This window comes from Elephantulus edwardii, unplaced genomic scaffold (genome assembly GCF_000299155.1).
Source record: "Elephantulus edwardii isolate Elephantulus edwardi_28Jun2011 unplaced genomic scaffold, EleEdw1.0 scaffold00159, whole genome shotgun sequence".
NCBI lineage: Eukaryota > Metazoa > Chordata > Mammalia > Macroscelidea > Macroscelididae > Elephantulus > Elephantulus edwardii.
Window position 1 is genome coordinate 2,749,153 of NW_006399909.1, and position 12,280 is coordinate 2,761,432.

Consider the following 12,280-nt stretch of genomic DNA (forward strand, 5'->3'; position numbering starts at 1 on the left):
GGATCAGTGTCTCTGAAGTATAGTCGCAATATTTATCGGTCAAAGGTGATGCATCCTGTAGATTTGCTACAGGGCCGGAACGGATGTCACGTGCTCCTGGTGTCTCCATGAAGGAAGCAGTACAAAAGTAAAAAGTAAAAAGGTAAACAAAAGATTTCATAGGGAAGCTTAAGCAGATAAATCAAATATAATGAAGAGCTGGAGTCAGAGAATAAAAAGGGGAAAATTCACTCAACATTTCTCAAACTGAAAGAATTGAAAACCAAATTAAAACCTTGAGTTACAATACTGGGAGATGGTTTGGACACAATCTTGAATGATCCATGAAGCACCAAAAGAACATGGTATACCAAAAAGTATTAGCTGGCATTGAAAAAATTCTGAAAGTACCATATGAACAAATGCTGATGCTAATGAAGGAAGAAGTTCAATCTACTCTCAAGGCATTGGTAAAAAATAATTCTTCAGGAATCGATGGAATACCAAGAGATATGTTTGAACTAACAGATACAGTCCTGGGTGTACTCACCAATTTTGTGCAGAAAATGTGGAGAAAAACTACCTGGCTGACTGACTGGAAGTAATCCACATTTGTCCCCATTTCTAAGAAGGATGATCCAACAAAGTGTGGAGATGATAAAACAATTTAATTAATATCTCATGCAAGTAAAATATTGTTGAGATCATTCAAAAATGGCTAGAACACACAGGAACTACCAGAGGTCCAAGCTGGTATTAGAAAAAGCTGCTGCACCAGGTATATCATTGCTAACATCCCATGGACTCTGAGAGAAAGTACAGAATACTAGAAGAAAGTCTATTTGTATTTTATTGACTAAGTAGGCATTTGATTGTGTGGATTATAACAAATTATTGTTAGCCTTAAGAAGAATGGGAATCCCAGATCACACAATGTTCATATGAAATCTCTACCTAGACCAAGTAGGTTGTTCCCAACTAACAAGAGAACATTGCATGGTTTAAGATCAGGAAGGTTGTGTGTTAGGGTTGTATATTTTCTCCCTATTTATCCAATCTATATGCTGAGCAAATAATTCATGAAGCCATACTCTATGAAGAAGAACATGATATAAAGAATAGAGGAACACTAACCAACCATTGAGTTAAGCAGATGGAAATTTTGCTTGCTCAAAGTGAAAACGATATGAAATGCTTGCTGTAGAAGATTAAGGACTAGAGTCTTTCATATGGATTACATCTCAACATCAAGAAAACAAAGGTTTTCCCTAAAGAACCAGCAATCAACATTATGATAAATGAATAAAGGATTGAAGCCATCAGTTACTTCCTCTTGCTTGGATCAACAATCAACACCCTTAGTATCAACTGTCAAGAAATCAGGACACATATTGCATTGGACAAGTCAACTGTTAGACATCTCTCCAAAATGAGAAAAAGCAATGATGTCAGTTTGAAGACTAAGGTCCTCCTAATTTAGGTCATGATATTCTCAATCACCAGATCTGCAGCAGAAAGCTGGACAATGAATAAGGATAGCAGATGAAGAATTGATGCCTTTGAATTGTGGTGCTAGAGAAGAGTACTGAATATTCCATGGACTGTCAAAAGAACAAGCAGATATGTCTTGGATACTATTCAACCAGAGTGCCCTTGGAGACAAAGATGGTGAAGCTTCATCTTTCATGCTTTGAACATGTAACAAGGCAACGCTCTTCCTTGGAAAGTGACATCATGCTTGCAAATACAGAGAGTCAGTGAAGGAGAGCAAGACCCTCAATGAGACAGACTGACATGGTGACTTCAGCAAAGGGCTCTAGAGTCTTAGAGATGATGAGGATGGCATAAGATAGGGCTGAGTTCAAGTCAGTTGTTCGTAGGGTAGCTATGAATCACACTCAACTCAATGACACATTACAACAACAACATGCCATGCATGAGGTGTGTTTGTTATTTATAACTTTACAATTCTATTTACCTATACCAGCTAGTGAGATCTAGTGGCCTAGCAGAAGCTGTGCTGCAATCCCAAAAGGCACACAGTTCAAATCTCCCAGCATCTCTACTGGAGGTGGATAAGCCATTTCCTCCCATGCAATTAGTAGCCTCTGGAAACCGGCCAGAAGGTCAGCTATGGGTTGGTTCTGACTCAACAACACACAACAACAACAATCCATGACAGATAGTTCACAAGCAGCATAGACATACTGCCGGATCTTTGTACATTTTTAGAATTATAATTTCTAACAACTGTAGCTCTTTGGGTTGCAGTTAAAGGTGTTAGCTACACCGTGTTAATATCAAGTGGCATTTGAGACTCCTTAAATGAAAAGTCATCAGAAAAGTTATGGGAAAGGAAGACTCAGCACAGTATAATTTTAAAAGTCAAACCCAGGTTTGTCTTCCCCATGGTGAAATTAAGCCAAGTCTTAATTCAGCAGAAATTTAAATTAGCAGAATTAGAGTTTAAATAAGTTACTTTTGAGCTCTGGGATGCTTACTTAAAGGAGGTAAAAGAGAAAGAAAAGAATAGATACATCATTGTGTGTATTTGGGGTTTAGTTCAACCTAGACTTTTGAAATAATTTCTCTACTGTTTTTAGTAGATATTAAATTATTGAGTCTCAATCAAACATAGAATACATATTATTTGATCACCACAACATTTGTATCAAAACAAATTAGACTAAGTCCTCTATTATATATGTAATAGTCTTAGAGGTAGTACATTCATCTGAACAAAGACATATATATCTTTGGAGATATACAGTAAGTAGTGACTACATAAGAACATCATGTAAGTGTGCTAATATGAATGGTAGCAGTGATGATGATGGTATATTTGTGTAATTCATAGCCAATTTATCTTCTTTTTCTATTTCTCTTTTGTTATATTTCTCATTAAGCACCTCTAATCATATCCTTCTGGTTTCCCCTTCAGTTCCCTTAGTCACTGACCTCTTTCTACACTTCAGAATACTCCAATGGTTCTTCCAATGGCCTTTTTCCTCAAATGGCTTCATAAATGTTAGCCCTGCCAGATGACGTCTAGAGATGCCTTACCACAAAACCTTCAGTGAAACATAAGAGTGATAAGGCATAAGTTAGTCAGAAGTTTTTGTTTTGTTTTTCTTGGCCAGCAGAACTCAGAAGGAATTTCAATCCATATGCTTCTCATAAAATATTCAACCATTTTCCTCCTATCCCACTCCCAAGGCTGTTACTAGGTGCCCTTGAAATGACTGTGACTTGTAGTAAACCTCTGAAGAACAGATCTGAATCATGCCCTATCCTAAACTATCCCCACAATCTTTGATAAGCTCCTGCACGTTGTTACATTTGCCATTTCAATGCATCGTTTGACACTTTTCTCATAAGAATCTTTATATTAAATCTTTATATCTGTAAGTACCCTTACATTTTAAGATACCAATTTTCATCCTCCAAGAATCACTTTGAGCTTCGTGGGTCTGAGATAGATTTCTATTTGACATCAGTATCTACAATCATAATATTGTATTTCTCTAAAATGCTAAGTCCTTGGTTATCTTACCACCTGTTTTCTAAGTTACCGAATATTGTTATGTGCTGTTGAGTCATTTACCACTCAGAGTGACCCTATGTAAAACAGCCTTCAACCCTACTGTCTTGAACTGACTTCATTGTCTCTGACACAGGTACCCCCAGTTCTTTTATACTTCCAAGATTTTTTTTATAATGTGAATATATATATATATATATATCTTTGATTAATTCTGTGATCATTTTACTAGCTTTTTGGAAGAGTTTAAACTGTACTTGTACTCAAATAATTCTGATAAATTGGGAATATCATAATTGTTGTGATATGCCATCGAGTAACCTGCAACTCATAGCTACTCTATATTAGATTATGCAGTTTGAAAGTATTTGTTATTGTTGTTGTTGTTGTTAGGTGTCTTTGAGTCAATTATATCTCATAGAGACATTTGAACAATGGATCTGAACCCTGTCCTATCCTGTGCCATCTTCATCATCTCTGACATACTTGAGATCATTGCTGAAGTCATTGTGTCAATCCATCTCTTTGAGATTCTTACTCTCTTCTGTTCACTTTCCAAGCACAGGGTCCCTCTCCAAGGAATATCCTCTCCTAGCAACATACCCAACGTCTCCATTTAAATGATGTTATATTCACACTCACCACTCATCTATCAGTTTGTTTTATTTCAGAGTGTGAAAAAGAAGTACCTCTGCAATAATACAAATTGATGCAGTGCCTGCAACCATAGGTTAAACCTTAGCAACCCTTGAAAGAATTATATCAGATGAGGAAGTGCTTTTTTCTGTTATGTATATGGTCTTTGTGATTTGTAACTCACACAAGAACTCTTAACAAAAATAGCATAATCATATAATATTAGATAGGATTACAGGTTCATGGAATGGCAGGATACTCACAAAGACACTCGTAGATAAAATAATTTCTTTTTACTCAGCATAAAGGAGGTGGGGAAGATTGCCAAATAGGGCCACAGAGAGAATTATCCAGAGGAGGAGGAACCTGCAAGTTGAACAATTTATGTGTGGCAAGAAATATGTGCTGAGCTAGGTTTGAGGAGAATTTAGTTAAATGGCTAATGTGTACCATTTTCCAGGGGGAACCACTTATGCCCTTAGTTGTTTGATAACCCTCTGCAAAACTATCATGGTGGGTACATAATGGCCACAAATAGAGACCTCAATAAAGAAAATGGTTACTGTGAAGACATAATCAGTTGTTCCAGTGTAGGAACTGAGAGATTAAGGCCTTAAATCTAGGTCAAAATCACATTACAATATTTAAAAACAAACAAAACACAAAACACCTCCTACAAAAGTTTATATAATTTATAAATGAAACAGAAATTTACACCTAAGACTGAGAATCCTTTGGTTTTAAAATGTTAAGAGAGAAAGAAAATTTAGGAAGTTGCTGTTTATTGTATTGACCTACGTTTCCAGACGAATAACTGCCTCTGAAAATCCTCTGTTAGTTAAATACAACTCAATAGTACACAACAACAACAGTTTAAAAGAAACAAACTGGAAATCAAATAAAATGTAATAATTTCAAGTTTTCTCTTGTTCAAGACGGCCTGTGAAATTGATCTGTCACTAGTTATGGGCTCCAGCATATCAGGACTCATAAAGATGCCTTAGGATCAAGCAAGGTTCAGATCTGTTGTTCACTGGTTCGTTGTGAAGCAGAGTCAATCCAATAGCACCTAACACTAACATATTTTTAGGTCACCAATTATAGATAAGTGTATTTCAGAACAGGAAATATATGGAGAATCTCTTCCCATGCAATTAAACTGCCTCTGAAAACCCTCTGAGGGGTCAGCTATGAGTCAGTTCTAACTTGACATCTTTAACAGCATCAACAATGAAAGAATACATTATTTTAATAATAAAACTATTGTGAATTTAGTAATTTTTACACATATAAGGTAAATCCTATGTTGAGGATAAGATTCACTTCTCTTCTCCAGAAATAGCGCACGTTTCGCATACAAATGCAGTGACAATTAAAGTGCAAATTTTCAATCAACTCATGTTACAGACATAAATATTAACTATGTCAATGAATGTAGTGTCATCAAAGGACACTAAATTTAAAATATTTACAACTTGTAAATGTAATTAAATTGTTTTATTTTTTTAGTTTCTAGACTGTTGGTATACAAGTTACAGGTTTAAAATAACACATTTTTGTTTCTTTTGTGTATCTTTCAATGATAGGAATGAAATATAGAAAATAATTATGAAAACTAAAGAGGTAAACACAGAGATAGTACTATGGCATTCATGAGAGCCTTCATTGCTTCTCCCTACTCCTTTCTCTCCGAAGTCCTACTTTAAGAAAATTTGTGATGTATAAAGAATGTTGTAAATAGAAAAGTAGTTAAAACTAAATTGTGACTATTACTCTACAGCATGCATTTTCAATCATTTCAGGTCACTGGAGACAGAAGTAATGGGGCAAAAAAATATGACATGGGAAGGTGCACATGAAAATGGTATTCTGTTTCAAAATATATCATATGTAAACCTTTCATGAGATTTACTTATGTTAATGTTCTTGATAGGTGCCTTGTAGTTGACTATGACCCTTACAAGTAACAGATCAGAACTTTGGCCTATTTTGTACCATCCTCTCAAGCAAACTAATTTTTACAATTACTGTGTCAAGCTATCTCTTTGAGGGTCTTCCTCTCTTTGGTGAAGGTCTATTTTTCCAAATGTGAAATCTTTTGCTAAAGACTGGCACTTTTAGAAAACATGCCTAAAAATCTACTTATAGTTCCATAGAAAAATATTTCAGGAGAAATATTTAAATGTGTAAAGAAGAAAATAATTTTAAGAATAATTTATATAGGATTAATATTACTTGTTCCTAAAATGAGGAGCCCTGGTGGTGCAGTAGTTAAATTCTTGACAGCTAAATGAAATGTTGGTAGTTCAAACCTACTGTTGTTGTTGTTGTTTGCTGTCGAGTCAAGCACGACTCATAACAACCTTATGAAGCTTTTCTGTAACTATTATCATTTATCAAAGTTCATAGAGTTTGCAGAAGCATGTTGTTTAGGAAGTGGATGCCATTTCTGCTTCAAACAAACCTACTAGACACTCTTTTTAATTTTTTGTTGTTATTTTAATGAAAGTTTGGTTTCTCATTCATTCACTGTTGCACATTTTCCTTATTTAATACTCCCTCTGTCCACTTTTCAATGCATGTCTGTTTTTCAGAGTATTGCCATACATACACTTAGGGTCTAATCACATGTTCCTTTCAAACAGTTCTCCTCCTCTATTCCAACACAATGTTCATTACTATCTAGTCTTTTCCTATTCTCCCCTCAAGCCACCCTTCCCACCTATGGCTATTGGGAATATATTGTAAAGAAACCAGAACTAGACTCAAACAGATTACAGCCATGTTATTACTGTGTTAGTCACAATAGCAAAAAGGTAGAAGAAACCCAAGTGTCCATCAACAAATGAATGGATAGAAAAATATGGTACATTCACACAATGGAATATTATGCAACACTGATAAACCATGAAGTCATAGGACATTACACAACATTGATGAGCCTAAAACAATCCATTATCAGCCACTCTTCAGGTGAAACTATGACAATATGTTTCCATAAAAATTATAGTCCTGCAAATTCTGTGAGGCAGTTCTACTCATTCCTAGCAAGTTTCTGAGTTAGAAACAATTTGATAGAAATGTGTTTGTTTTATTCATTATTGCTTTTTATGATTCAAAATATCTCTATTCTTTTGCAAACAAAAATAATTGTATGCATTTGTTGTATTGTTGATCAGGGACTGAGTCCTACCTGACCCTTCCATAGCTTTCAGAGTCATTTAATGACACACTGATCTTTCTATAGCAGAACAAACTGCTAGATTTGAACCTTTGTAGTGATAGTGCAATTCTTTACCACCAAGCCTCCATAGATTCTTGGTAGAATCGTGTGTAACCTACGGTTTAATAAATAAGATGTCAATGGTTTAAGTTGACTAATTAATAGACAAATGAAGTAATTAAGATTTACAGCCTTGGAAACCTAATTAGGGGTAGAGGGTGATTGTGAGTCAGAATTAACTCCATAATCTACGTCTGGTTTTTGTTATAGATTATCCCAAAGTAATTGCACAGTGTTACAGAGGCCGTTTTAATATTTCATTTTTGCAATTAAAAATTTAGAAATACTAAAATAATGGTTCTTATTACTTATACACATTGGATTAGAAAGTATATTATTTTTTATCACTGATGGTAGTCTTGAAATATTTAGTATATCCATTCAGCCATTTCTACAAAAGTTCAATTTGTGCTATTAAATCTAGCAATACTTTCACTACAAAAGAAATTGCATTTTAAAGTTCAAATTTAGCTAACTGAGCATTTTAATGAGGCAGGTATTTCTGGTGGGCCAAGTTTCTTCAAAGAAAGAACACTTCTACGCTTTTAGCAAAATATTACACATCTCTCAACTCTGTCCTTTTAAAAACATCTGAAGGCAATACACTTTAATGGACTTTAAAACAATTTCCTGTCTTTTCTTTCAGATGAGTCCATTTAAGTATTGTCTAGGTAATGTGGAAGTTAAGTGTATGATAAAAGGAAAAGAAAAGTGTATTAAAAGCAAAGGCATATATGCTTCTTTTTTGTCTAAGGCTACTCGTTTCTGCATTTACAGTTCCTGGAATAAAGATGAATGGCTTTCAAAATCAGTTCTTATTTTTAGACCAATTTTTGTAAGACTCATCTCGCAGATGGGACTTATTTGGCGTTTAATTTTTACTTAAAACTATATTAGCATAAAATTGTAATTGAATCCAGTGTTTCAGAAATATTGTCAAAAGGAGTCATTTCTTGGAAAAAGATATCATGGTTGGAAAAGTGAAGTCAGCAAAAGAAAACTTTGTACAATGTGTATTGACAATGTGGCTGCAACAATTAGCTTTAGCATGGCAAAGACCCTGGAGAGGATTATAGGATTGCTGTGAGTCTGAGGTGGTTTGAGGACAGCTACAAACATTAATTTAAAAAGAAAAAATTACAAAATTTTAAACTGAAAGTGTGTTATTGTTAAAAATTTAATTTGAATGAATGATTTTGTTAATTGTGCTGGGAGAAAATGGACTTTTTCTTAAATACATTTGCCTGGAATCAAGCCTTAAACATCACTAGGGCATATACTTCTAGACAAAGAAACAGGTACAAATGTGGAGGATGACAAGTATTATGAACATCTGAAAGAATCCAAGAAAGTTGAGAATACAATAGCTAATCCAAAATTTTTTGTCCTAGAAGTTAAAGAGAGATTTCTTTTGGAGCCGGTATCTTGACTTTGATCTAGCTTGAATCTGAGCAAAAATATCTTTCCTTCCTTCCTTCCTTCCTTCCTTCCTTCCTTCCAACCCTCCCTCTCGCCCTCCTTCTGTGTGTGTGTCTCTCTCTCTCCTTTCTTTCTCTCTCCTTTTTTTTTCCTGTAATCACCAATTTGTGATATTTCTACCTAAGAGTTCTTAAAGTGGTGAAAATACTGAATCTTAACAACAATAACAAACCAGCTTAATATTTTTGGGGTATGCATGTGTATGTGTGTGTTCTTTCTTCTTTGACTCATCACTATGTACTGTTAACTAGAAGAACATTCTTCAAATCATCCATTTGTCAGTTGGTATTCTGTGAATCTAGGTGTGGTTGTTTTATGCAGAAGTTGTGTTGTTAGGTCCTGAGATGCAATGGTGTTTTTACAATAGAATATTACTGTTGTTAAGTATCTCTGAGTAGATTAACTCTCATAGTGATCCCATGGACAATTGATATGGACTGTGCCTTATTCTGCACTATCATGGTTTTCAACATTCCCAAGCTCATTTTCAAGTCACTATGTCAAACCGTCTTGTTTCCTCTCTTAACAAATATCTTTGCATAGACTAGTGAGCGCTTCCAGGACTGCATGTGATTGTTGAAACACTGATTGATTCCATCAAGTCTTGTGTTTTGTTTTCTTTTTAATTTTATTATTAGTTTGCTTACAAAGTTAGTATACATTGTTTCACACTATTTCTCATTCATATTGTGTTTCATATAATCATTCTCATATGTTATGTTTTATGAAATTAATCACCATTGGACCTTGCTCATCATTACCCTGTCTTTTCACCCAGATCCTTCCCATTTTCTTCTCTTCTCTCCACCAACCAAACTGTGTAACCCTGTGGTTTTGCCCTTAGACATCCTTACCGCTCTGTTCCCACCCCTTTCCCCCTTGGGTTCTTATTCTTGTTTTACTAGTTATTTTTCTATTTTTATAATAACGATCTTATGTAGTATTTGTCTTTATGAGACTGAATTTTTTCACTCAACATAATGCTCTCCAGTCTCTCTCATATTCTGTAGTATTTTTCAAAATCATTGCTCCTGAGTGCTGCATAATCTTCCATTGTGTGAATGTACCACAATTGCTCAGTCCATTCAGTTATGGTTGGACATTTGTGCTGTTTCCATCTTCTTGCAATAGTGAATAATATTGTTGTACAAATCTCTGTTTGCGTCTCAGTTCTTATTTCCTCCCAGTACTGAAATGCCTGTGTCATCCAGAGTTCAACTTTTTGAGGAAGTGCCAAACTGTCTTCTAGAGTGGTTGTACCATTTTACAATCCCACCAATGTATGAGAGAGTCTACTCCTCTAAGTTCTCTCCAACATTTATTGCTTATGGCCCTGTTAAACTTTGCCACTACTACTGATGTGAGAGTCTAGTGTTTTTATTTTTTTACTAATGTCTTCAGTGCAGCTTGAATTTCTTTCTATAACCACCTTGATCATGTTACCTCATGGAACTAAGCGTGTTTTTTAATTTATTTGAGTACAGGAACAGTTTTATACTTTTCATTTTCTTTTGATACTTTCTGCATTATTCAAGATTTTGCCTATAGTCTCTTTCAGTAGTAAACTTTAAGTCTTGGAGTTTTTCTTCAGTTGTTTCTTCCAAATGTATTCTTCCCCTTGTTTGCTTTCTTGCATATAAATGTTTTACAGTGTGGTTTTTTTCCCCTTTTTCCTCTTAAACTGCTATTTGAAATCTATACAGTTTTCTTCCTAAAGCTTCCCCTCCCCCCCTATTCTACCTTGTGGGAAAGATTCAAATCGTGTGTCTTTGTGTTCATGGTACAACTTACCTCAAGGCCACTAGCACACCTTGCAAAGGTTGACATCCTCAATTTCTCCTTCTTTGACCTTAGTGGTCGGTGTTTGTTTGGGATAACAGTTGTATTAACAAGTCTCCCTTGTATGCACTTGGATAGTATTCTATCATTCAGAGCAGTGTACTTTAGGCAAAATGTTAAAATGTTCCTTTTTAATGTGTCATTTCCAGAATAGTTGATCTGATGACTATCTGATTTGAAATGAATGAACTCAGTTCATCTCAGCTCACTAATATCTAAGACGTTGATATTTTTGTGTTCTATTTCACTTTTTGCAATGTCCGACTGTTCTTATTCTGGAAACTCTGCTGAAACCTGTCCACCCTGAATGGCCCTAGAGGTGTTTGAAATACTAGTGGTATAATTTCCATGATCCCAGAAACATGCAAGTCTCTATGGTACAGTAAACTGACAGACAAGTGTCATTCATGAGTGCAAACTATAAAACAAATATAAGAATATCATTAAAATAAGCTGTTTGACCTGGAAAAAAATATATCTGTTAGCAGAAGACTGAAGCTGCATTGTCCAGTGAGGTCAGAATTTCTACTCATGGCAGCAATGCGAAGACCCTAAAATGTGAGCTGGTTCAAAAATAGCACTTCTTCTAGGCTGCGGTGTGTCTATGGGCTGGGCAATTCGCTTGGTGCAAAGTTCCTGCTGGCCTCAAAGGAACTTAAGTGCAGATGGCTAGAGGTTGTGTCTGCTGGTTTGGAGGATTAGTGCAATCAGGGTACCCAGTCAGAGATGCCTCGGCCACTGTGAATCAGAGATACTCGAGATGGCATTTTCTGCAAAGGATGCATTGTTCCAAATGTAAATGTGACCTTGATGTGTATTAATAAGGGGTCCAGGAAGAATGAAAGTTTCCTTTCAAAGAAAGTGCCCCCACTCATCAGGGAACTGACAACTTACTGGAGGGTCAGCTATGAATTGGTGTTAACTCAAAGGCAAACAAAATGGATTTTCTAGTTTCTGGGCAGTCTCTTATAAGAACAGAACAGATGCAGCACTTCACTTGCTCACCCACAATCAACTTTCTGCCTACTATTAAGCCATCAATCATACGAGGGCAAGTAGAGCTCAAAGTTATACTATTGACATAGGGGTTAGAGCAGTGAAAACTCTTAAAACAAAAGAAAGACATAGAAAAAGAAAGCAATTGGCAAATGTGTTGAACAATATCTGACATTCACAGTAAAATGATCTAAACTTTTCGTGGACTCTTATTCCTCTGTCTATTCTCCAGAAACATGTCATTAGCCTGTTTTATTAGGAACTATCTCCTCAGCAATGTACCTTTGCTTCATGATGTAGATGTCACAACTTTTCACTAAAACTTCCTGTACCTCTCAACCTGATGAGAGTTGTTATGGCTGTGAGATTTATTTGTGCCATCAAATAAGTGATTCACATGTGTCACTATGTAGATATTTGATATAAACAAGATATCTTTCTGTTATAAAAACAACATAATTGGAAGCCTCTTCTTACAGCAAAACTGTTGTTAAGTTCTATGAAGTCCATTCTTAGTAAATATATAT